The sequence below is a fragment of the Ursus maritimus genome, unplaced genomic scaffold (assembly GCF_017311325.1).
Source record: "Ursus maritimus isolate PB19 unplaced genomic scaffold, ASM1731132v1 scaffold_7, whole genome shotgun sequence".
NCBI classification, from domain to species: Eukaryota; Metazoa; Chordata; class Mammalia; order Carnivora; family Ursidae; genus Ursus; species Ursus maritimus.
Window position 1 is genome coordinate 3,994,837 of NW_024426885.1, and position 26,448 is coordinate 4,021,284.

General features: G+C 46.7%; 1 long non-coding RNA gene across 1 annotated transcript in view; it reads right to left on the bottom strand.

Annotated features, from left to right (window-relative positions):
* Positions 1-419: 419 nt before the first annotated feature.
* The window catches only part of LOC103658222, a 40,538-nt gene continuing 14,509 nt past the window's right edge, over positions 420-26,448 (bottom strand). Inside the window, exons 2-3 of the long non-coding RNA XR_567079.2 lie at positions 1,041-1,168; positions 420-783 (exon numbers count right to left, since the gene is read on the bottom strand). This is a non-coding gene — a long non-coding RNA (uncharacterized LOC103658222). The remainder of the gene's footprint in view (positions 784-1,040; positions 1,169-26,448) is intronic.

Here is a 26,448-nt window from a genome sequence, read left to right on the forward strand (position 1 = left end):
TGGGCCACGGGCCATCCAGCAACTTGCACCGTGCTTGGCACGTAACAGGGCTTGGCGAGTGTTATTCTTGGGATAATTAGGAAAGATGTAATGATGACAGTATAGTCAGCTGGGCCAGAGCTCGGTCAGAGATTTACTCAGTGAGCTATTAAGCTGCGGGAACATCTGAATGATACTTCTTAGGGTTGCCTGTTTCAGGGGACACCTCAAAATGTCACCAGACCAGAGCTGAGGGATATCTGGCGGGCTCCGTTCGTAGAGCTTGTGCTTCTTGATCTCAGGGTCATGAGTTTGATCCCCACTTTGGGTATAAAGTTTACTTAAAAAAAAAAAAACAAACAGAGCTAAGCTTTCAGAAGGAAATTGTTTTATTTTAAAGTTTACTTTTATTCATAAATTAATTTTCTACATACTGAGTTGACGTAGGACCCCATCCGTGATAACAACTGTAAAAATATCTTTCGCTTCCCTTTGTTACCACTGGCCATGGGGTGTGGAGTGACAAAAGCTGGCACACTGCATAGTTTCTCTGGGGAGTCCCCCCGTCACTGGCAGCAGTCAGAGGGCTCTGCTTCTTGGAATCTTCTGGGTCCAGGCCGTCCCTGAAAAGACATTTTCCACGTCCTGCCTTGCGCATTTTCTGCTGGCAACTCGCAGACGCCAGAGACAGGGCTGGGGAACGAATCACAGCTGCCAACTGGCGTCCACTCCTCTCCACGTTCCCAAATGGTCCCCAGAACAGACCTGGAAATCCGTGTTTCCGAAGCTGGAAGCCGAGCAGTCCTGTGTGGAATGCAGAGTGTTCACAAACCCCCAGAGTGCACCCTGCACTCTTCTTAAGTCACTTTTCCAAAATGCATGCAGACCCCGGCCTCAGCCCAGACAAAACACCTTGCAAGGGCCCTCATGCGGCTCTCACCACCCAAAAAACGGTGGCAGTGTGTGTTACGCACGCAGCTAAGACGTGCACACGCCGGAGACCCTGCATGTGGAAATCCCGCTGGGGCAGAAAGGACTGTTGAAATTAGGTCATCACAGACCTTCAAAATTTGTAGAAAGCCCCGGTGTGACGGCGATGGGAATGAGGATGGCGATTCTGTCCAGGAGCAGCCCCGTCTCCCCTACGGTTCATGTCTCAGTCTCCGCTTCCATATACCGCAGCAGAGCCCTAGAAAATAATAAAGGTATTTTGTGAAAAACTCCTTAGTCTGTGGGATAAACCTGGAGCAGTGACATGTATAGCTTCAGGCTTATTTTTAGATCCTCTGGAGAATGAATGTGTGCGAGAGAGAGTCAGAGAGAAAGAGCAGAGAGAGAACGGTTTAAATCATAATAACTTCATAAAACAGAGTTTTCTTGTAATATTCTTTGGTAATGTTGAGCTGAAAATAGATTTACAATCAAAATGGGCTTAATCTGATATTAAAGAATTCTCTTAAAATCCCCCAAACAATTGAGATTTTTTTTTTTCTCCCTTTGGTTTGTTTTGCGTTAGCTCCTCCAAGAGGCTGTGGATGTAAAGAAATATATTGACGTTTAATTAAAGTGAGTTTTATGTTGGTTGGTGAGGGCAGTTTCAGCTCCAGATGACCTGCTGCAACAGCCTTCCCCGTGTGACGGCGAGGGTGCCTACCTCCCCCAGTGATGAGTCACCCTAAAGGGACAGGGCGCTGGGTGACATGGGGCTTCTGTGACAACAACCGACAGGAGTGCGGACATTCCCAAGGCTACTCTGTGCCTCTCAGCCCATGCTCAGCGCATTCAAAGGGATTCAACGTCTCAGTCATCCCTCAGAACACGGCACCCAGACTCTAGGCTTCCGGTCCAATCCCCCAGTTCCTCAGGCTGGAAACTGGGACACTGGTGAGTTTTAGGAAAAAGTTCCACCAGCACCAAAGCCCTTTCTCTTCAGGGGAATGGCCATGCATTTCCCACAGCAGCGTAAAAATGGATCGTTTTTGCTTGGATTGGTCGTAATGAAGGCCTTTTACATCGGGGAGCAGGTCTATCTCACAGCACACCTAGCACCTCGGTTGATGAGATATAATAAAAATTCTTAATTAAAAATAATTGTATTAATGATAACATCATCAAAATCAGTGGCCATCATTTCAGGTTTTGCATGTAAAATCATTTGGTTTTGAAACAAATCATGAGGCGCCTCTCAGTTGGCTCCTTATTGACCGAATTAATTAAGACAGGAGAGACTATTTTAAAGTACAAGCACCGTGCTGTAGACAGTTTCCTTCGTGACCGACAGCATGCCTGAAGCCCCTAAGGTTGATGGCACCAGGACCGGTCCCATCTCCCTGTCCGTACATGACGTCCCCGCAACGCAGACGGCCCTGGATCCGATTCCTTGCGGCTTGGTGAACACCGCTGTGCGTTTCCTGCTGAGCTCCGCACTGACTCGCTTGGGCCGTAGTGATTTCCTAATGCTCCCTGAGAGTCTTCCCGAACAGACGATGCTGCTGGACCCAGACAATGGATCACTGTAATCGCTCTAATATGTCCATCCTCCGCTGGCCAGGAGGCTTCGCCTTTTCTGAGCTGCTCCAAGATCCCATTGCTACCGACCGTGCATTTCCTCGGTGAGTGGACAGAAAACTTTCTAGGAGCAGGAGAACATTCTAGGATCTAGGAGATGTAAAGAGAGACCCAGCTAGGACTGTTGGTGGCCAGGATGACACCACATGGGGACTTCAGGATGACTCAGAGATGAAACGTGTCTTGTGTGCTGATGCCAAGTTCTTAAGGATGCTCTCTAAGTCACATGTGTGATGCCTGCTCCGGTGGCTTGAAAGGTAAGTCATGACTTCAGATGAGAGTTACACACGATTGTTGGGTCCGAAAAGTGAAAGGCAAAGAGAGAATGAGCGATAAGCTGAATATACCAGACAACATGTTGACTTTTTTTTTTTTTTTAGCTCTAATGATTTCGTGTTAATCTGTCTTGACTATAGAGTTTTAGGAATAAATTCAGGGCCAAATTCTTAGACATTCGAAGGTTCTGAGGTTTCAAATTGCATGTCACCTGCTGTCAGGAAGGATTCCAAGGGGATTACTGGTTTATAGCTGCTTGACATTGGGTGCCCAGCCCAGCCCTTCATTACGTTTGGCAGGTGACAGTGGAGAAGAGTTTGCTACCAGTGGCTCCAGAAGCAGCCCCCTGTCCAGGAGGACCCGTGGCTGCCATGGAAGCCAGAAAGCCTCATTGCTGATAACACGTGGACTCATTGTTTGGATCTTGGCAAAGGACCCAGGATTAAGTATATGGAGTGGGTTGAACGGTGCCAGCCCTCAGGAAAAGGTCTATCCCCCCAGAGCCTGTGAACAAGACCTGATTAGAATAAAGGGTCTTGGCCGATGCAACTAAGGGTCTTGAAAGGAGACCTTACAGTTGATTTAGGGCGAGTCCTAATCCCAGTGACAGGAGCTCTCATAAGAAGAGAGGAAGACAAAGAGACAGGCCGAGAGGACGCCACCTGAAGACTGAAGACAGGGGGACACTGGAGGCATCCATTTACAAATCTGGGGACACCAAGAATTGGTGGCACCACCAGGATCTGGGACACGTCATGGGGCAGGTTGGCCAGAAGAGCTTCCCGAACGGATGAACTCTGCCAGGATCTTGTGCTTCTGGCTCTGGAACTTTAAGAGAATACGCTTCTATCGTTTGATGCTACCCAGCTGGGGCAGCTTTGTGGGGCAGTGCGAGAAAACTCACGCAGGGTCTGTAACTGGTGTTCTGACCACCTGGATTTTTATGGAAATATTCAGTGAACATAGCATTTCCCTTCTTATGTTTTTCTACTCATGTCACATCTGTGAAACACGGCTTCATTTCAGCAGGTAGACTTTTGTGGGCTAAAGGGTGCCTCCGTGTTCCGTGGCCTTGTTCTAACATGGCAGACCTGAAGGGCTCCCTTGTATGGCTTCTGCCTCAGGTCCGGGTCCCAAAGCAGAGTCTGAGGCAGGGACTTGTGTGCTCATTGCTAACTGAGGGAATGAGTTTAGGAAACACTTTAGAGGGAGCATGGAAGCAAGCTAGGAGAAACAAATGTGCTGAGGAAGGTTGTGGTCTCTCCTGAAATCTGGTCTTGGACTGAAATGGGAGTGGGGAGTTGAAGGGAGCTCTGGAGCGCGCATCACACCCCTTACAAGATGCCTGGGCTTCCTACCACCGTATCAGCCAGTCGTTGGTTGTGGCTGAGGGGGAAGGGGGTACGCAGCCCTGGGGGTCCTGGAAACTGGGGCAGTGGCAAGCTGTGAGCTGGGGGACAGGAGGTTCGGGTGGGCGTCCATGGCATCTATGACAGGGGCACCCAGGGTGATGGCTTCCTGGGCAAACACCCCTGTCCCTTCCTTGCCTCTGACCCGGCTGAGAACTGCCAGTATCTAGTTAATTTTAAATATCGTAGGGCCTAGCTGCCTCGGGGCCACGCGGTATTGCAATGTCCTAAGACACAAACCAAATCACTCCTCCATTTCCCGAAACCCAGGCATTTGGTGTCCCCGTGCTGGAGTGGCCACCACAATATCTGAATTCACATTCTCATTAGTCCTCAGCATTTCAAAAGGAAACGTCAAGGGAAGATGTGTTTAAGCTTCATTTGATCACTCATTCATTCCATACGCGCTGAGCCCCGCACGTGGTGTTGGGAGCAGGGGAGGCAGCATCGGATAAGTACACTTGCTCTTCTGAAGGACACAGGGCTCAGGGCGCACGGCAGGCCCGGGAGCCGATCGCAGGGCCAGGGGGATAGCCGACACCATACAGAAATGGACCCTGTGCCTGCTCCAGTGCTTTCGAAGGCCCTAACGTAACAGATCGGAAGAGCTTGGGGTGGTGAGTGCCCAAGATGGGCATTTGCCGAGTGGGAAAAGAGCCGCGGGACCATGTCTCCGAGTCGCCGGGAAGCATCAGCTTTCCCGCAAGCAGGGAGGCGTTTGCTGGGGGAAGCAAGCAGGGCAAGGCAGCGTCAGGAGCACGAGACGGCCCCTGCCAAGCAGTTTGGGGAAGAGATTAAGGTCAACAGGTTCAACATTCCTGGTGAAATCTGGGCATTATTACAACCAAAGCAACACCGAGTGTGATGTTTCTCTGAAGGGAAGTCCGTGCAGCTCAAGGTTGGAAGCCAGACATGAGAGCAGCGGCACCTGCCTGGCTCTGCGCCCTTCTAGCTGAGGGACATGGGCACATTGCTTCAAGTGGCCGTGCCTCGATTTTGTCACCTGTAAAATGGGAGTAGAAAAGAGTTCTTCCTTTTAAGGGGATTGTGAAGATTTAACAAAGACAGTAAACCCTTTAAGTCAGTGCCCAGCAAGGAGTGTGCCCTTGATACACGGTAGCTGTGAAGAGCCTAGAACCCTGCCTGGCCCTCCGCACGAGCGCAGGAAACACTTCTTGAATGAAATCTTGCATCACATCCTGAAGCTTCATGCACATTTTATATTTGCCAACATAATGTCCTTGTTTTAATATAAGATGATTTTTCTCCAAGGATCCTTTTAAGGCAGATTCTCCAGGAGGGTGCACCTTGTTCCTTCTGAGATTCTGTGGCCTCCCTGGGGTCCCCGTGGGCCTGTAAATGATAAGATTCACTTCTCTGTGTCCTGCACAGCCAGCTGAAAAGGAACATTCACAGGAGCAGCTGTGTCCAGGGAAGGGATGGGATGCTGCGGGTGTAGACTCAGTCTACACTGGTGCATTTCATGCAGGTGGAACGATCTTCATGGTCAGGTTGCTTTTCACGCCAGTGAGGTGAGGCTGGCCAGGCCAAGATGGGAGGCTCCCATGTGCTGCCCACGGCCTAGTCTAAGGAAGTGGAGGTGCTCATACTTTTGGGGAGGAAGGTATGAACAGTGAAAAAGTTCAAGTTTTAAGTCTCTTTGCTCACAGGGGTAGACATTCTGATGCTCAGTTTGTCCGAGGGAGGTGGGCTTCTAGAACATGTGATCCCGCACATAGATAGCCATTTTAGAGAAGAGATTATTAGACAGCCAAGTTGTGTCTTATTATCCATTATTGTGGAAACAGAACCGTAATACATGTGTGCAATGGCACAAGGGAGGTTGCTATGGGAAACTTGACTCTTAATTTCCAGAAATTTCTGAGCTTGATTCATGAACTTAATGTTGCAGGGACATAGGTGCTATGGCAAACACAGAAAGAATGCCATTTTTGATTGCATTTCCCTTAAAAAAAAATCCCTCAAATGCTTTTTAAAACATTCTAAGATACTCTTATCAAATGTGATGTAACATTTATTTGATGGATGTGAGTAGGAAAAAACAGGGATTCCCGCGTTCTAGCAATGGCGTCACAACTCCATCCAGTACGTCCAAGTGGACTCTCAGGGTTTTAACACAGTTGGGGCTCCTCCCTCGTTGCCGTCCAGATGAACATCATTCCGTGTGTCTGTCTGCGAACCTGAATGATCACTGCTTCTGCTCTCACAGCAGAACTAGGCCTTTGGTGAGAAGCTCCTGTGCCAAACCCAACAGGTTTTCATATTTTTGGAAAGAGAGCAAATGGGAAGGGGGAAAAAACAAAACAAAAAAAGTAAAAGGGAAGAAATTGGTCATTTGGTTCCCAAATTGCTTCCATGTAGCTTTGGAGAGCCAGCAAAGACCTTGAAGGATGGGTCCCATCCCCAGAGATGACCCATGACCTCTCCTTTCACTGTCCAGGAAATGCCTCAGCATTCCAAGTGCACAGCCTTTCAGAAGTTGGCCTACGTGTTCTAAGGTTTAAGTGTAAAGGTTCCAGAACGGCTGTGGCTGTTCTATCCAGTTCTAAGCAGGCACGCTTCCACAGCTGTCCTCAGGCCATGATGTCCAGCTACCAATGAAGCGGCCAGGGCAGTGGCCCAGGTACCACGCTGACTCACTGACCCATCGTATCATCTATCTTAGTGACAATCTCGCTTCTTCCCGTCGCTCACTGCAGCTTGGTTGGGAGCCACATGCAAATCGCTCCTGGAAATCAAGGATATTGGAATTCCCTGTTCAGGGAGTCAATAATTAACCAACATCAGAGATTCCTGCTTCAGAGCCCATGTCTGCTAGAAGCCTGGCTGGTAGGAATCCACAGCATCCGGAGGGATTCCGCAAGATTGGAAGCCGGAAGCAAATCCATCATGAAACTCATGGAGAGTTAACTGACTCATGACTCATGCTTGGGGCACATCAGCATCACCTGTTGGCTACATTGGAGACATAGCCAAGCACCCTGCTATGATATAGGCACAGGCACTGGGACCTCACGCGTGGTCAATACCCAAGGGGCAGCTAAAAAGTTGATGCGTTGAAATGCAAATCCTGATCGTTTTCAGGGTGGGTGCATGGTCAGGGGAAAGGTGGGTAGCTCAGCACAGAAGGGTAAGCTGTCACGAACGGAGAGACTCCTTGGAGCACAGGCAGCTGACTCCCTGTGGCAGTACCTGCGGAGACTTAACCACACCCACCATGATTTGTCCTCTCTTATGGAAGAGCCGAGAACTCTTCTGTCTTGCTTATGCTCCATTTGTATTTGTTGAATGCCTAGGTCAAAAATTAAGAGCCACCATTCGAGTCTGAGGAATTCAAGAATTAAAAAGGCAGACATAAGCACAATGTGTTACTTTGGCAAACCTAAAATTTGCTGGAATAACTTTCAATGCTGAGCCTAAGCCAGAGCCTCCCCTTCTCCCAAGGTTCCCTAGTTTCCGGTTGAATATTCTCTATATTGCTCCTCCTCTGGTGTTTTTCCTTAAAAAGACGTTATGGAAAATAACTTGAATTAGGTCCATACTCTCATTTGGGTGGTTTGTTTCACTTAGGAAAAGCAAAATTGTCTGGCCTCAGTTACACTCTCTGGGTCTTAATCCTCAGGGGCAAAGGGAGTGCTTGTGCTAGGACTGTTGCAATAGTCTCTAGGTGTGAGTGAGTCAGGAAATAGTCATCTCAGTAGGGCCTAAAAAAGAGAAGGACAATCTTTCTGTGCTGTTCAATGTTACTTCAGGCAAGAACTAGAGTGTCCCTGGATATTCTTGGAAGATGAAGGCAGACAGATGAGTCCCTTTGTGTATTTCCATATAATCAATTTTCCTGTAATGTTGCCCTGGAAATGGCTTCTCAATGGTTGGGCCAGGGAACTTTCTAGTCCCACAGTTGTCCCTGATTATTAATCCAGTCCTCTCACCCTCTACATCTTGTCTACCTAGGGATTACTCCGTCTCTGCCAGACACCTGTCATGATGAATAGCTCTCTGAAGAGGCTGATAGGACTTTCCCTCTGAAGACCCAAAACCCAAATCCATGAAATCCTGACCATGACACTTGCATTTAGCCTCCCTGACAGTACAAGAGAAACTCAGATTTTCTTCCCTGAGACAGACTTCCACATTCTTGAGGTCATCAGCTGGATATATCCCTACTCTTCCCTTATCAGGAAAAATGTGGGTTCCTTCAGTTTTTCTATCCTCTCCCACCCAGCACACCCTCCCACAGAGGAACTCCAGTCTGCCAAAGTATTTTTAAAAGCCTGCTCAGAATTGGGTCTAGGTGTGATAGGACTCTACATGGGTGTCAAAGGTGGTCATCCTCTTCATTTTGGTTGCCTTCTCTTGTAGGCTCAAAGATCTAAAGTGTGGGTATTGGCGCCTGCATAGACAGCCAATGCGTGGCAGGCGTGGAAGCGCTAAGACAGCAGCCCCCTGATGATTTAGCATACTTTCCAATTCCCTGTGATGAGTTAGAGAGACCGAGAAGGCAAAGCCGACTGATACAATGGTGATTTTCTCAGGACTCCAAGACTGAATTAATTGTGTACACCTTGAGCAAAGTGTGGAGGAAACAATAGGAAAGCTTCCTTTAAAGTCGTCTTATTAAGGGAGAAGCATCCTGGCCTCTGTCTCGCAGGGAACCTCCAATCTGCCTTATCAAACACAAGGTGCTTGCGAGATGCAACAGGTTCCTTCCTCCAGAGCTGTGTTCTTGCATTCTCACACCCCCTGTAGGCTTTGAAATCAGTGTTCAAAGTGGACTTTCTGAATTCATGAAAACCCACAGGTCTATAATCCATCCCTAATGGAAGTCAAACATGACACCGGCGAGATAAAACACAGTGGCCTCCCCCTCTGTTCACAGTAGGTGTCTGCGGATAATAAATATTTTATTTTACTACAAAAACAAATAACTAAACATACCCCCTGTGTTTGTTCTGAACTCGACAGTAGCTTTTGTGAGTTTACTATATTTCAAAGCCGAGCGAGGAAACCACAGTGTCACGTCGGTAACTGGGTGCGCTTATACAAAAGGAAACCAAAGCTGCTTTCATTCTCTACAAACTGCGTATTACAGGGATGCCAGCCAGTGCCCCTCTGCCAAAGGACTCATTGGCACTCTTGGGCGTTCTGGTTGGGGGAGCATAGAGCAGCCACCATAAAAATAGGCAAAGAGCAAAGGTGTTTGGAATTCATCATCTCTTGACCTGAGCATTCTAATTGACTGCCATTCCCTGAGAAACCCTCTACGAGTTTATCGACTTGATGCTGTATGGACTTCAACTTCCTCTGCCCAGAACTCAAGGCCTGAGGCTCTTCGGAGTCCTCCAGATGGAGAAAGATGAGTCAGGATCTAACGTTATAATCTCCAGGAGATTTTAAGGCCAACTTTGATGAAAACCATCCTGTTTCATGGGCTTCATCAGGCTGTAGAAATATTGCCAACTACATATTGTAATGGTTTCAAAATTGCTTTTGATCAGTTAGAAGCTTTACATCAAGTAGCAGATTGAGTGAATAGAGTGGACGATACCCCAGATTCCTCTATTTGTGCTGCTACCTTCATGACTGTGTGTTGGGTATGAACCGTCTGAGTTGGTCACTCCACTAACAATTCTTTTGGAATGCTATTTGACCTTCCGTTTCTTCGGTCCTGTGGCTATGACTTGAGGATCATGGGAAGATTTTCATGTGACCCAGTCTCTAGTGCATTTGTTCAAACTGTTGGCTAAATGGAATTCCACCCCAGGAACTCAGTGTGGCAGTGATCAGAATTAGGGATGGTTGCAGGCCACCTCTGGGTTAAAAGGGTTGGCAATACATGTAACTTAGATTTCATTTTAGTTTGCCAACCTCACCATTTCTACTTCTGGTTTTCAAAGGGTGTGGATTAGTGTGAGTTCCCACAGGAGCACAGAAGAGCAGCACCATAGATTACCATCATGGGATACACTGGAAACATCTGCTCTCCTTCTGTAATGATTAACCATGCGTATCAACTCAGAGGGTGTTTTTGGATGAGATTAACATGTAATTCAGAGAACTTTGAGTAAAGCAGATTGCCCTCCACCAGGTAGGTGGGCCTCATCCAATCAGTTGAAGGCCTGGCTAGAACAAAAAGACTGACCTTCCCGAGCAAGAGGAAATTCTCCAGAAGATGCCCTCTAGCCTGGAACTGAATCATCAGCAATCCTGGACATCCAGACTGCTGGCTCACACCACAGATTTGGACTTACCATCCTTCTGAACCATGGGGGTCAATTCCTTATAATAAATCTCTTTCTCTTTATATATGCATCCTGGTGGTCCTGTTCCTCTAGAGAAGCCTGACTAATGAAACTTCCTAAGCACAATAAGAATGAGATGATATCTAATAAGGAAAACACCATAATGTAGTCATTAGCTTGTCCTCAGTGTAAATTCTATCCAAGGTCCCAGGAGCCCAAGAACAATGTGTATATTTTGACTGTAACGAACTATGTCTCAGTGTGACCCACACAGCCTTTGTGTTTATCCAAGAAAACACACACTGAAGGATACCACTCCAAGTTCATGGCAACAAGTGGTTATTGACATCAGTAACTTTTTTGTGTAATGTCTCCTTTTAACGGCACTTCATGAAAAAGCAAAGGATGTTCTGGCTCTTTTTAAGGGAAAAGGTATGGAAATTATTGTGTTTTCCTTTTGGCAATGGCCCCTAGGAGCTCAGGCTGAAATCTGGGGGTGGATTACAGAATCTACCTTGTTTCCTACCAGAAATACATCCTTCCACCTCTTTTTTCTTATCATCACTGCCTTTTTTTTTTTCATGCTACTTTCTGCCTCCAAGTAGCTAGATGTGATTTTGGGGACCTGAGGCAGAAATAAACATCACTGGCTCTAGCTTGTGCTCAGGGTCCTGCCCTCATCCTTCTGACTCTTGTTCTCAGCCTGGGGTTACTGCGGTGGGCTCTGGCCCATGGGATCAGCCGATCAGGACACAGGCCGGGAGACGGGAGGGTGGTTAGAACCCGTAGGAGACTCTCCCCACAGGCTCCTCAGGCTGGCTGTGTCCCCGCTCCCTCGAACTAGGGTCTACCCTGACCTACCCTCCCTCCTTCCCAGATCTGGCCCCGCTTCCTCTCCTGGTCCCTTTGGGCATTGGGGTGGGGGGCTCTTGCATTACCCCTCATGGCTTCCAGGCCCCCAACACACTCTTGTAATTAGATCCTTTGTAAATAAGCTCTCCTTGAATTATTCTCATTTAAGGGTACCATCTGTTTCCTGCTGGGACTCTGACTGATTCCCAGCTGGGAATTTTAAAAATATGTATGTTTTTGTTTTTGTTTTGTGTTGTTTTGGGTTGCTTTGCTTTGTTTTTTGACCAGAGAATGGCTTAGGATTGAGGCATTAATAATTGAAAGTCCAAGTCCAATTCTGAGGAAGTTGGCCATAGTCTGCAACAAGCTGGACTGGCTTAAGCAGCAAAATGGGACTAGTTCTATTCATTTGAATCAATCTGACTTAAGGGAGGCCTTCTGTGCAAAGTGTCCTCACCAAATTGGTGAGGACCCAGTTTCGCTCTCCTGTTGTCAGGGACAAGTCTCTGGTCAGTATGATCGGGGAGCCCTTGACCCTGGAGAGGGCCAGTGCCAGGATGATGCAGCCAGCTCTCCCACACTATGTTTAAATATACGCACCACAAAAAAGTGCATCCTGAAGGCCTCGTTCTGACAGCCAAAGGACAGCACAAAACCACAAAACAACAACAACAACAAAAAAAAGAACAACCAAAGAAAACAGGATGCTTGAGGCAAAATCGAAGATATTCATGACCTAAATCAAAGCAGCTTATAGATTTGGGACATAAAGGTCTCAGAGATACACCTATGCCAAGACCACTGCCAAGAAGGACAAAAGCCAGGAGAAGAGTCCATGGGATCAATATCAAGGCCCAAATGTCACCGCCTCCAGGAAGCCGCCCTGAGTCCTTCAGATACTGGGTCTATGGGAGACACTGTTCAAGGTGGGCCCATAGGCCCCTGGAGTTGGGAGTCAGGGGAGACTCTTCCTGGGCAGGAAGATCCTGTTCACGAGGCCCAAGAAGTGTGGTCCTACCACCTGTCCCCACGTTATGCAGTGGCAAGCCTTCCTGTGGCTGCTGTCACAACTTAAACCACACACTGAATCACTTTAAACCACAGAAATTTACCCGCTCACAGTCCTGGGGGCCAGAAATCCATAATCAGTATCACTGGGCCAAAATCGAGGTGCAGGCAGGGCCTCCTTCCTCGGGAACCTCAGGGTGGGACTCAGTTCCTGCCCCTTCTAGCTTCTGCTGGCTGCTGGCGTTCCGTGGCTCCAGTCTCTGCCCCTCTGGTCACATGGCCATCTCACTGCTGTCAGGTCTGCCTCGGCCTCCCTCCTGATAAGACCCCCGTGATGGCGTTCAGGGCCCACCCAGACATCCCCTGCATCTCCGCATCTCAAGACCCTTCACTTACTCACATCTACAACTCTGCCTTTAGGGAAACGCTCACAGGTTCCAGGGATTAGGGTCTGTTGTCTCTGGGGGCCAATACTCTGCCCACCATGACGTCAGCGTGTGTGTGTGTGTGTGTGTGTGTGTGTGTGTGTGTGTGTGTGAGAGAGAGAGAGAGACATGTACACACACATACATTTAACTCTTTAAAACACCCTGGACAAATAGCATCTATGTATACACCTCACTGTATGTATGTATTTTACACAGACACACATGATACTTGAATATGTAAATATCGTACATTGTAGCTCAGCTTCTCCAACCAGATTTTCGGCTCCTTTGTCACAGGGCCCGAGTTTGCCCGTCTCTGTGTCCGCAGCATCGGTGAGCAGCCTGATGCCTTGCAGGGCCTCGGTATGAACTTGACCATCTCCTCCACCCTTCACTTTCCTGCACTTGATAGCTGTTGCTCGCTGATCCAGTAGACATCTGACTGTGCACTGGACCCGGGAACGGGCCCCTTTTTCCTGCTGGAAGCATGACCCAGGCAGCGACCAGCCGGCTCAGCTTGACTGAATCCCAGTGCCGTCCTGTGCCCTGGACCCATCTCTGTCAGACCAAACGCACCCCTAGCAGAGGTTGTTACTGTCTTACACTCGGGAGACCAAACCCTTCCGAAGTGAGGCTCAGACGTTTGCCTGGATGCAGGCTGGCTAGGTGTGCGGTTGGCTCCCTTTGGCCTGATTCCCCCAGAATCACTGCAGAAATCACCGTTGCACACCAGTGGTGTGGGTCCTCTGTTCAGCTGTGACACCTGCACAAGCCCAAGGTTCTGGGGTGACGTGGATATCAAATAAGGCCCATAGAAACATCTCTCCTGCATGACCTGGGAGCCTCCTGTGATTCTCCCTATGCTTACTCCCTACCACATTTGTGCATTTCATTTTGTGGCCGACTGAATGGTGGCCCCTGACAACATACATCCACATCCACGTCCCTGGGACCTGCAGATGTGCTTATTTGGAAAAGGGATCTTTGCAGATGTAATTAAGTTCAGGATCTTGAAATAAATAAGATTATCGTATTTATCAGAGTTGTCCAGAAAAACAGGACCAATAGGGTGTGTATGTACATATAAAGAGAGAGATTTATTTTAAGACATTAGCTCACACAACGGTGGGGTCTGGCAAATCCAAAATCGGGAGGGCAAGCTGCAGGCTGGAGACCTGGAGAGGAGCTGATGGTGCAGCTCAAGTGTGAAGGCCCTCTGCGGGCAGAGTTCCCTCCTCCTCCAGGGACCTCGTTTTTTTTCCAACTGATTGGGCGAGGCCCACCCATCGTCTGGAGGATATCCTGCTCTATTCAAAGTCTAATGATTTGAAGGTTAACTTTACCTAGAAAATCTCTTCGCAGTGATCTTGACTTAAGTTCGATCAAGTATCTGGGGCTAGTAGCCAAGCCAAGCTGACATAGAAAATTAACCATTACAATTATCCTGAATTATCTGGGTGGGCTTTAAATCCAGCAACAAGTGGGAGAGAGAGGCAGGGGGAGATTGGACACTGACAGAAGAAGAGGCGATATGTAGGGGGCTGCAGAGACTGGAGTGACCCAGCCACAGCCAGGGAAGCCGGGCTGGACGACACACAGGAGGATTCTGACCCTAGAGCCCTCGGAGGAGGCAGGGCCCTGCCGACACCTGGATTTCAGAACTCTGGCCTCCAGAGCTCGAGAGAATACATCTCCGCTGTTTTAAACTGTCCGGTGTGTGATACTTGGTTATGGCGGTCCTGGGACAGTGACACCCCCCCGAAGTCAGACGAGCAGGACCAGAGGGGCCTTGGGTGTGGATTCGTAGGGGCAGCAGTGATGGGCTTTGTGAAGCTTTTGCAGCCCGGAGGCCTAGGAAGGTGCCTCCTCCTGGGGCTACCCAGAGACATGGCAGGCGGAGGCCAAAGAGGCTGGAGCTCTGGCTCCAGATAGACGTGGCCGTCCAGCAGTCCACCGCGGTCTGCTGGAGGGTGGCGTCTGGAGGAGATCTTGGCAGAGCTCCCGAGTCCACCCTTACTCCAGCCAGGCCCTGATGGGGAGGACAGTCTGCTGGGCAGCACCTGGGCCATGCCAAAGAGCATCTGATGACACACACGGGACCCTGGTGTGGTCCTGGGCGCCCAGCTTTGTTGGGCTGTGTTGGTCGTGGTGGGTGTGGATTTGTCTGAGCCCAACCAGGCCGCAGTCACGGCCCTCGGCCCTCCCTGCATGCTGGCCTACCCCGCCAGTCTCTTGGCTTTGTGTGTTGAAATAAGACCCTAAATATTCCTTTAATACAGTTCAGGGAACTTTTTCTTTATGTGTTCCAGTGGTTTATATCATCATTCTTACTGTACTAAAATTTACATGCCCTTTTTAAAAAAAATAATATTGTCATGTAAATTTTTGTAAGCTCTAGGTTTATTTTATGAGCCATAAACTTAGACAACATATTAAAATCTTGGGAGAATTTAATATCAGCAGCAGATTATCCTAAAAAAGAAAAAAACCACACCTAATTCCCGGGAATTACAGGGACAGAGGCGTATCAAGTATGTTAAAAGGTTTAATAGCTGTTAGTAAATTTTACTGCTGCTGTCAATAACTCCATAATATATTGGGCCAGTTAATAGGTCAATGGAACATATTTATATCTTGCTATAAACTGTTTAGCCAAGAACAAACTAATTTCTAATGATAATGAAACACGGAGTCAATAAATATTAATTTTAGTATTTCTAATTTAAATACAATTTTTTTTACATCTGCCATAAATGCTGGGCTGGCAGGATTAAGACATATATTATTGGTTTTGTGTACCAAGGGCAAATGTGTTAAAAACTCACTGTGATATTTAGGCTAGAACACAACGTCTGTGAGTGACACGGTCTTCAAGGTGTGTGATTCTTTGTTTTGTTATTAAAACCACAACAATACTTCGGATGTCATCTCAAATATTGTTCAATCGCTCCACATTTTAATATCTCTTCAAAGAACAAAGCATATTCTTTGAATGCATCTCTTAAAATATATTTTTTAAATGGTGGCAAATGTTTATTTTTAATACATTTTGAATTCACAGATAATATCTTATCTCAATTCTGAAGTCTTTCATTTGGTGGGGTTGGATAAATTCAGTTTTGCAAGTCAACTGCACAGAGCCAGATGGGAAACTCCCGTTCTGCTATGGGCATAGTTCTGGTGAGAAACAATGCCATAAATTAATTGTGTTTCCAGAAGACTTGAGGGGTTAGGGAGTGATTGTCCAGATGAGCCTTTTGTGAAAGTACACGTTTGCAAGCATTTGTCATCTCACGGGACCTCCTGAGGAGAGAGGCACATGCATCTAGAAAAATACAGAGGGCCTCTTAGCCACAAGCTTCCTGGGGGTAGAGAAACGTCAGGGTGCGCCATTCCCTGGCGGACAAGCGTTTATGGGGCTCCCTCTGCCTGGCACTTTTCTGGGCACGGCAGCTGTGTGTCCACGTTTGTTGCCATCACGGATGTTGCCTGGGCTGTCACTGCAGTCATGTCCCCCGGTGAGTTTCAACCCACCTTAATTGGTTCTGCCAGTGTCACCTGCTGTTATAGACTGCACGATGCCCCCCCCCCACAGGGTATGTGCTGAAGCCCCCGACCCCCAGTAGCCCCTCAGACTGTGACTGTGTTTAGCGATAAGAGTTTTAAAGAGGTAACGAAGGCCAGAGAGGCCTTTGGAGTGGGTCCCAATCCAGTCTGACGGGTGTCCTTATAAGAAGAAGAAATGAGGACACACACACAGAGAGAGAGAGAGAGAGAGAAGGCAGCCATCTGCAAACCAAGGAGAGAGGCCTCAAGAGAAACCGACCCTGCTGATACCTTGAGCTCAGATTTCTAGCCTCCCAAACTGGGGAAAACATGACTCTCCATCGCCGAAGTCCCCAGGCTGTGGCACTCTGTTACGAAGTCCTAGCACACTCACACACTTGCTAAACCATGAATCCTAATTTTTAATTTTAAAATTCTATTACTCCGGTTTTGAGGGAAACGTACGTCCAAAACATTTCCGAGAGGGATCCGGGAGCCCCAGCCTTGCAATTATAGACATGTGGGGGCTGAATAAGTCTGTGGTGGGAACTGGCCTGTGCATTGCGGTATGCTTAGTAACATCTCTGGTCTCTATCCACTAGACGCCGCAGCATCGCCCAGAGTCAGGACAAACAAACGTGTCTCTAAACATGGCCCCATGCCCCGGGGCAGGGGACAAGGTTGCCCCTGATGGCGAATGCGCCCGATGTACGCCCACACCAAAGACAGGTGCGCACGGGCTCCCACACGCGGGGGTGTCTACGTGGATATGTAGCGTCCTGTGCACACATCGTGTAAAGGACAGACAATAGCAGGGACCTCAGACGTCACCAGGCCTGGCCTCTACTTTTCAGATGAGGTCACCCAGGACCCAGGAGGAAGGGCTTTGCCCAAGGCCTCGGGGCACCGGGTGCAGGGCCAGACCAGGATGCGTCTTTGCCCTTCTCCCTCTGCAGAGCACTGGGCCATCTCCTGGGTTCCATGGGATGACAAGGTGGCCAGAGGCCAGTTCAGTGGCTAAGGCAGGTTGAGGACTACTGGGGAGGCCGGCAGCAACCCTGGGGCTGACCCCCTGGACGCTGGTCCCATTTTCTGGACGGTTATGAGCACATGGCAGTCCCTCCGGCTGCCCATAGCTCTGACAGAGGTCATTCGCGGGTAGCACTGGCAGAAGAAAACATGGTTGACTCATTATCAATAGGAGAGCAGGGGCTGGGGGTGAGCACAGGGAAGGTGGGAACGGCCTGAGCAGTCGGTTCCCTTCTGCTGCCCTTCCACTCCCCCTGCCCGTCACATAGTGCTCTGGAGCTCCGCACCCTGGGCCTGCTTCTTCCAGGCTCCCTCCCTTGCCCTCAGCTTTCATTGGTGTGGCCCACAGGAGGGGCCAGCAGAGGAAAGCCGAGGAGGGGGGAGAAAAGCTGAGAGGAAGGAAAGGAGGTCAAGGTGTTGATTCTCCTGTGTCTCCCTGAGTGTCTGTGGGTCGGGCAGGGACGGCACCCTGCCCGCCTTTCCGGAGGTCCTTCCTCCACAGCCAGAGCCCTCAGCCCTCTGGCCTTGATGCCCCTTCCCTCCCCTCCCCTCCCCTCCCCTCGGGCCAGGGTGGTGAGGCTCAGCATGGTCATGTTAGTCCCTGGGGCCTCACCATCCCTTGCTGAGCTCTTGCAATAACCCCTGCTGGTCCATCCGCAGGCAGATGGGGGGCCGCAGGCAGAGACCCTGCTTTGATTTCCACTGAGCAGAGTCTCAAGCCTGTGGCCGGGGTCGTCCTGCTTTGCAAAGGTCACTATTGCCTTCACTTTTCTCTTTTATGTTTAAACTGACACAATTCCCCCAATTAATGCATTATATTAAATATTAGGCTTTAATAATCTAGTATTTTATTAATATATTTTAATATTTAATGCTAACATTTTATGGGGAGCTCTCAGTCATATTAATCTAGTAAATTTTGCTAATAAAATTAATTTTTTTCCTATTTTACCTTTTGAATAGTAAAGGTTATGGTGGAGTAAAAATAATTAGATTTCTTTGGGGTAAGTGATGGGGAGAAAGATTTATTTCCCTGGAAATGGTTCCTTCTCTGCATCCTCTTCCTAAGCCTCCTGAGGGCATCTCACATGCCCACAGATGGGCCCTGAAGGGAAGGGGGATGGGTGCTTGCCAAATGCTTCTCTGAGGATTTTTAGGATTTGACAATGGAGAGAACCTAACAGAAAACCACATGGTCCCTTAGCGTTTCAGGTAAGAACAGGGTGGCCTCCATGGCTCCCCAAGCAAGACCATCTTTGCTAAGAAACCTCCCTGTTCTCCCCACACCTTTGCTCCATGCATAAGTTGGCTGGCACAAATCTTTACAGAATCTGATCTCTAAATTAGTACCTCGGTCACATAGTAAATTGGAATATGCATGTCGCCTCGCCCGGACAGCGCGTCGCCTTCTCCGCTTGCTCGGCTCTTTGATGTGTTTCGCTTTCATCCCCGTCCTCCTCCTCCTCCGGGAGAGCCTTTCCATAGGGGCGGGATTAGGACCCGAGCACCTGGATAGAAGGGGAAGATCACATGCTCCCCGCCAGAAACTCCAGGCTGTGGCGGAATGTTCGCCGTGCTGTCACGAGGGTCTCTCTGCCCCAGCCCCCAGCCCCGCCACGTTCTGTGTCCCTTCTGTTCAGAGCCTCTTCCCCGCTTGGAATCCCACCCACGTCTCACGGGCTGATCCTACGGGATCTGGAATGTTTCGTCTCTTGACCTCTTTAAAACTGCTTTCCCCAGGAGACCACCTCGTCCTATTGAGTTGTCAGGCTGGAAAACATCCCTACGCTCGAGGAAGACTTGGAGCTGGAAATTCTGACAAACTCCTATTGAATAAGGTGCTACTGATGGCCCAGTCCTTGCTGTGCCAAAACTCCACTAAGATTTTACTTTAATTTTTTTTTTAAGAGACTGGGGGTGGGGTTGAGGGGGGAAGGGGCAAAGGGAGAGGGAGAGAGAGAATCTTAAGCAGGTTCCCTGCCCAGCACGAGCCCCATGAGGGGCTGAGATCATGACCTGAACTGAAATCAAGAGTCGGAGGCTTAACCGACTGAGCCACCCAGACACCCCTAAGTTTTTACTTAGAAACAGTCCCAGATCCCTAGTGATGGAGGAAAGCCACACAGCAAGGGAATTGGGAGGCCATCTGTTCCCAGGGTTCAAAGATCCTTAATGTGCATTTCCTGTGGGTGGGGGAGGTCCCCACAGCCTCTGCCACCCCACTTCCCAACGAGCCCTGGGCTTCCTATCACAGACTCCCCCGAGGCCTGGGCCACCGCTGCTCCCCACTCTCCACGCCTTGGCTCATCCTGTCCTCTGCCCAGAATTCCCCATGTCTTCTCCATCCTCACGTACAACGTGCTTTGATGTTTTAAAAATGCTGGATCGTGAAGAGAAGAGGCTATGTATCGACCATGACCCCAAAGCTCAAAGTGAAATTCTCCACCTTTATTTCAGTCACTTTATTGCACACATGTTTCTTAAAAGCTTCATAATTTAATATTCAGAGATGGGGTTGGATAAACCAAACATAGCTTAGTCCCGTGCCCGTGACCTTCGTGGGTCTCCTTTCCCTACTGCTGATTTTCATCCTCTCTCTAGAAGGAGCCACGCACGCTGTGTGTTTTTCAGCTCCCCCAAACCCGGAGCTGTCCTTGTTCCTCTTAACCTGAGTGTTCCCACGGTATTAGGGTCTCTTTATAAATGGAATTCGGGGGGTTGTGTGTGGGCCACGGGGGGTGAACCAGAGTTTACTCCCTCAGTGCTGCCCCCAGGCTATTCCAATATTGCAATCACAAATAACACAGCAAGCAACATGTTTATGCATTAATCTTTGTCCACATTTCCTATTATTTCCTTGGAATAGACTTCCAGGAGAAGAATTAGTCGGGGGGAGAAGAGAAATGGATTTCTGATTCTTGATACCCATTGGCAAATCGCTTTCCCCGCTGGACATACCTTCAGCATGACGGGGGTTCTCAGCCACGACATCCCCGCCGGTACTTAAAAATAAGCATTGTAAAATTCCTGTTGATTTGCTAGGTGACAAATTACATCTTCTTGTTCTAACCTTAATTATTTGATTGCTCACAAGTTTGAACTTTTTTTTTTTTTTTTAAGATTTTATTTATTTATTTGACAGAGAGAGAGACAGCCAGCGAGAAAAGAGAACACAAGCAGGGGGAGTGGGAGAGGAAGAAGCAGGCTCACAGCGGAGGAACCTGATGTGGGGCTCGATCCCATAACGCCGGGATCACGCCCTGAGCTGAAGGCAGACGCTTAACCACTGTGCCACCCAGGCACCCCACAAGTTTGAACTTTTTAATAGCCCCTGTCTGTATTTATATTTTGTAAATACTCTGGCTATATCTGTGAGGCTTTGTACGTTTGTTGTTGTTTTTTAATTAACACGTGCTCTTTTGTGTATTAAGGATGCTAATCCTTGTGCATGGTAGTGGTTTGAAATATTGTTTTCTTACTTTGACACGTGCTTTTTAATTTTTCTTATTGGGAGTTTTTGACCAGATGTTTTAAAATAACAAATGGTTATTTTATTGATATTCTTACTATATTGTTTTTTTCCTTTGCTTTTTAAATTAGAAAGCCCCCATACATCCCAAGATTAAATCATATCATATATAATTTAATTTTTATATTTAACTTACCACTTTGTCTAATGTCTGTTTTAGTATGTGATGTGAGAGGAGTATGTAGTTCAATATTTTTTCTACTTCACCAGATAGTTGTGCTCGCACCATATACTCCTTTTTCACATCTTTTTTTTTTTTAAGATTTTATTTATTTATTTGATATATAGAGAGAGACAGCGAGAGAGGGAACCCAAGCAGGGGGAGTGAGAGAGGGAGAAGCACACTCTCTGCTGAGCAGGGAGCCCCATGGGGGACTCGATCCCAGGACCCTGGGATCATGACCTGAGCCAAAGGCAGACGCTTCACAGACTGAGCCACCCAGGCGCCCCTCCTTTTCCATCTTAAGTGCTCATGCATATTAGAGGCTGCTGCAGAGTAACCGGCTCTGCCCCGTGGACAGGTCCATCTGTTCCTGGGACACAGGTTTCACGATTGCAGATTACTCTGCACATTCATAAATGGAAGGGCGAGAGCTTGCTTGTTATTTTCATTGTGACAAATCTATTCTTTTCTAAAAATTCTCATTCTTATGACTCATATGTTATCAAATATAACACACATATTTAAAAATGCACAAAACAAAAATGTAGAATTTAACAAACTATTATAACATGAATATCCTTGTAACTACCACTCAGGTCAGAAAATGGAACCTTGGAAATCCCAGAGGCTGGGCATGGCTGGTCCTGGTCCTTATGCTCCACTCCCCACACGGAAACACCATCCTGACTTTTAGGGCAATCACAGCCCTGCCTTTATTAGTTATTTTTATTTAAGTATGCATTCTAAAACACTCTAGTGTAATTCTGCCCATTTTTGAACTTTATATAAATGGACTTACATATAAATGGACTTTATATAAAAGGACTTTGAGGTTCTTTTATATCTAGATTTTTGTTCAATGCTTTGTTTTTAAAATGCATCCATATTTTTATGTGTAATTTCAATTCAGTCACATTCATTGCTATGTAATATTCTATAGAATTAATATGTGAAATTTGATTTGAAAATTTGCATTGTTTCCAGTGTGAGGCTCTGATGAATAATGCTGCTGTAGATCCTTGTGTGTGTCTCCAGGGCACCTGTGCACACATGTTCTCCTGAGCACACACCTGAGACTTTCTGTGCTGTGCCTCGGTGTGTGAGTGTGTTTAATTTTGACAGAGAATACTAAGTGTCTTTGAGCATGTCAAATCAATTATGCAGCTACCAGCAGAGTGTAAAGATTTCCATTCTCACCATTTCCTGGTACTGGTTATCTTTTTCATTTTGGCTTTTCAGGAGGGTGTGACAGTGTCTCATGTGGTTTTCATTTGCATTTCCCCAATGATTAATAAAGCCGAACACATTTCCATGTGTTTATTGGCTGTTTCGATCCCCACCTTTGTAAAGTGCCTGTTCATGTCTTCTGCCCATTTCTACTTGGGTTGTCTGGCTTCTTGTATTGTTTTGTAGAGATTCTTTATATTTTCCAGGTTTGAGCCTCTCACTGCTATATGGATTGCAAATATCTTCTCCCATTGTGTCGTTTGTCCTTTCCTACATTCGAAGGTGTCTATTGATGAAAAGGGGTTCTCCTTTTGAGGGTATTCAAATGTATCAGTCAAATCCTTTTAGGATGTTTTTGTTCCCTATTTAAGATTTTTTTTTTCTGCTTGGAAATTATAAAGATATGTTTTTACAATGTCTTCTAAACATGTGTTCATTGGCCTCTCACATTTAAGTCTATAACCCCTTGCAATAAAATTTGGGATATAGGGTGAGTTAGTGACCCAATTTCATTTTTCCAGTAAAAATACCCAATTTTCCCAGCGTTGTTTTTGAAAGTTCAACTTTTCCTCATTGTTTTGCAATTAAATCTTTGTTGTAAATCAATTGCCATATATGTACAGGTTAGTTTCAGATCTTCTAATTTCATTCTGTTGGTCTATTTCAGTATCACTTTGCCGCTACCCACTCTCTTAATTGATAAAACATCACAATTAGCTTAATTTCTGAGAAGGCAATTATTCCTACTTGTTCTTCTTTTTAAAAATGGACACCTTGGGGGCGCCTGGGCGGCTCAGTTGTTAAGCATCTGCCTTCGGCCCAGGGCCTAATCCCAGGGTCCTGGGATCGATCCCCACATCGGGCTCCTTGCTCTGCTGGGAGCCTGCTTCTTCCTCTCCCACTCCCCCTGCTTGTGTTCCCTCTCTCGCTGGCTGTCTCTCTCTCTGTCAAATAAATAAATAAAATTTAAAAAATAAAAATAGACACCTTGGATTTCCATATGAATTTTTGAAAGGTTTATTTCTTTATTTTGTGGGGGCAGGGGCAGAGCGAGAGAGAAGCAGACTCACGCTGAGCACAGAGTCTACCTCAGGGCTCAACCCCAGGACCCTGAGATCATGACCTGAGCTGAAATCCAGAGTCAAATGCTTAACCAACTGAGCCACCCAAGTGTCCCAACTCCTGAAATTTCTGTTTCTATTAAGGCTTATTTGGATTTCCTTCTATGACTTTGTGTGTGGCCTGCCCTGTGCATAATCTTGTATATATTTAATAGACAGTTGAAGAAAGGTAGTCTGTATAAAGTGAAGGTGTGGGTGTGTGTGGGTGTGGTTATACACACTCATGCAAACTCACAGAGGGTAATTATACAGCAATAACTCCAGTGTGATATGCATTCATGTACAGGTGTTTGCATATGATTCAACTTTGTAATTTTGTCAATTAAACCCTCTCTAGGCATGCTTTTTATTTTTGTCTATTTGATTTTCCAATGCCAAAGAAAGTAATTCAAACCTCCCTCTATGGCTATGGTGTCAAATTCATTTTTTATTAATAAATAATTTTTCCTTGATATAGTTTGATTCATGTTGCCCACTGCTTATAAGATAATGGCTGCTCTTTCTTCTCAGGCTATTTTAATTTTCATCAGTATCAAATATATAGGTCTTTGTCCTATTTAAATATTTCTGCCTTGAACTCTACTTTCTCTGTTATGAATAGTGCAACGTTTGCTTTGCCTCTGCTAGCATTTGACTGTGACTCTAAAAGTGTCTCTATCATGTGTTTTGATGTGCGTATATAAGCAAAGCCGAACTGTGTATAATTTGTGTTTACTCATCTGCAAATCTTTTAACAGAAAAATTAGAGTTGGTCACAGTTGTTATCATCACTAATATATTTTGGCTTTATTTCTGTCCTCATTCTTTTGTTTTGTTTTCCATTTGGTAATAAAACTGAATTTTTATCCTTTTGGTTCAATGTTGGCCCCACCAGCCACACTGGGGAGTGATGTCAAAGCCAAAGTCCTCCAAGTGTACTGGGGCCTCAGGGTGGGAGTTCGGTGCAGCCTTTGGCCAATACTTTTATGACTGGGCAAGCACGAGGCAAGATCTCTGTGGAGCTCACAGAAAATGCTTGAGCCTGTGAACTTGCACTTCTTTCCCATGATTACTGTTTCACCACTGGGAAATCCTGGCCCGTTTTTAATGAAAACAACAGGAATGGTGTCGGTAGAGTAGCACTGTCTGAGACCTCACCTCTCTTTGCTGCAAGACGATGTCAGCAACACACAGCTTAGCAAGAGGGAAATAGGCACAGGTAAATTTAAAGCGGTGCTTCTGCCCCAATTCAATCTGATCTTTGTGGCTAATTACAGTGTGTTTTCACTAGCTCACTTCTTACCTCCAAGCACTGGGACAGCTGATGTGGAGAGGTTAGTATAATCTGAATGAGAAGAATGGTTCGTCACTTGTAATCAACTTGACTTCCTTTGGATCCTGGAGGTAGCAGAATTACCGAGGGAAAGGCTGTAGCAATCATTATTAGTCATAAAAAATCAACATCTTTTAACTAAATGTCTAAAATGGTTTATTGCCTCACAGAGGCCATTTCCTGAATTCAGTCGTAAGGAACAAATGACTGGTGTCAAAAGACCTTAATGCATATCCTAACTCTGCTACCAGTTAAACCTCACTTTCCCTGTCAGTAAAACGGGCACAAGGATATTTGTCTCATGGGCATGTTGGGTTTATAAAGTGTTATAGAACTTGAAAGTTGGGGCGCCTGGGTGGCTCAGTAGGTTAAGTGTCTGCCTTTGGCTCAGGTCATGATAGCAGGGTTCTGGGATCGAGCCCCACATCGGGCTCCCTGCTCAGTGGGGAGCCTGCTTCTCTGTCTCCCTCTGCCTGCCGCTCCCCCTGCTTGTGCTCTCTCTTTCTCTCTCTCTGTCAAATAAATAAATAAAATCTTAAAAAAAAAAAAAAGAACTTGAAATCTACTGGCAAAGAACCAGACATACCATAGGCTCTCAGAAGCTTTTCTAAATTAATTTCTAGGTAGTGGCAAGATGGATGCCATTGTTCGGTTTTGAATATAACCACAGAAAAGGCTCACACGTTTGATATAACCTTGACCAGATTAGCTCTGACGTCTAATCACTTGAGCCAAGGTGTTATTGTTAAGGATATAACCAACCTTTGGTAGGTTAAAGAAGCCACATACATAGATTGAAATCAAAATAAAGTTTTACAATGTGATATTGTTAACATTTTCCAATTGCGTACGTTCAGATTTAAACCAAGTAACCCAATATACATCTTATCTTTGGAAAACATAGAGCAAAACATATTGACCAAGTGATTTAATTTTAATCCTTATTTCTGAAAGCATCCAACCTTGCTTCCTTGACATAGTCTCTGTTCCATTATCTTAGCTTGGTTTTAATGGGTGTTGAAAATATAAGCCACTTCCAATTTGGAAGAAGGCCAGCCCTGAACTCTACCAATCGTTAAAATTGCAATATATAAATATGATGCTTTACGTAGAACGTTAGTTCTTTAGAAGCATTAAAGAAAGAAGAGTTCTTCCAGTTAATTCTGCATTTCTGAATATATCCCTCCCCACCCCCACTTCACTCTTGTGTTAGGATGTAAGAAACATAAAAAAAAAAAGACTTAAATTTAAAGCAATGTGGAGAAGCTATGAAGACAATCACCAGCAGACAAAGGTGTTGATAAATTCTGTTAAGATACAAAGCAGAAGATAGATAGCTATCAGAGTCCAGCAGAGAAATGCAAACTGCAACGTCAGGGGAGAAAATGTAGGACCACCTCACAAATGTGCTTTCCCTGGAGAATTCAGGAATCACCCCACTGGTCAGGGACAACGGAGGAAGGGAGGAGGCCTGGGCCGTGGCTCTTGGCTAAGCAATTCAATTCAGGGGTGTGGAACATCTACAGTAAGTTCCCGGTCTCATAGTCCCCTCCTCCTGAGTTCGTCCAGAGCGGAGCCATGACAGCAGCACTTCACACAGCCTGCTCTTGGACTCCTCCAGAGAAGAGCGAGTCTGGGGGTTGAGGAACAAAGGTGCTGTTCCAGGAGACTGACACCAGTCAAGAAGGGTGAGAAGCCCCAACCCCACAAAGCAAACTACCTGAACGTCCTAAACGAA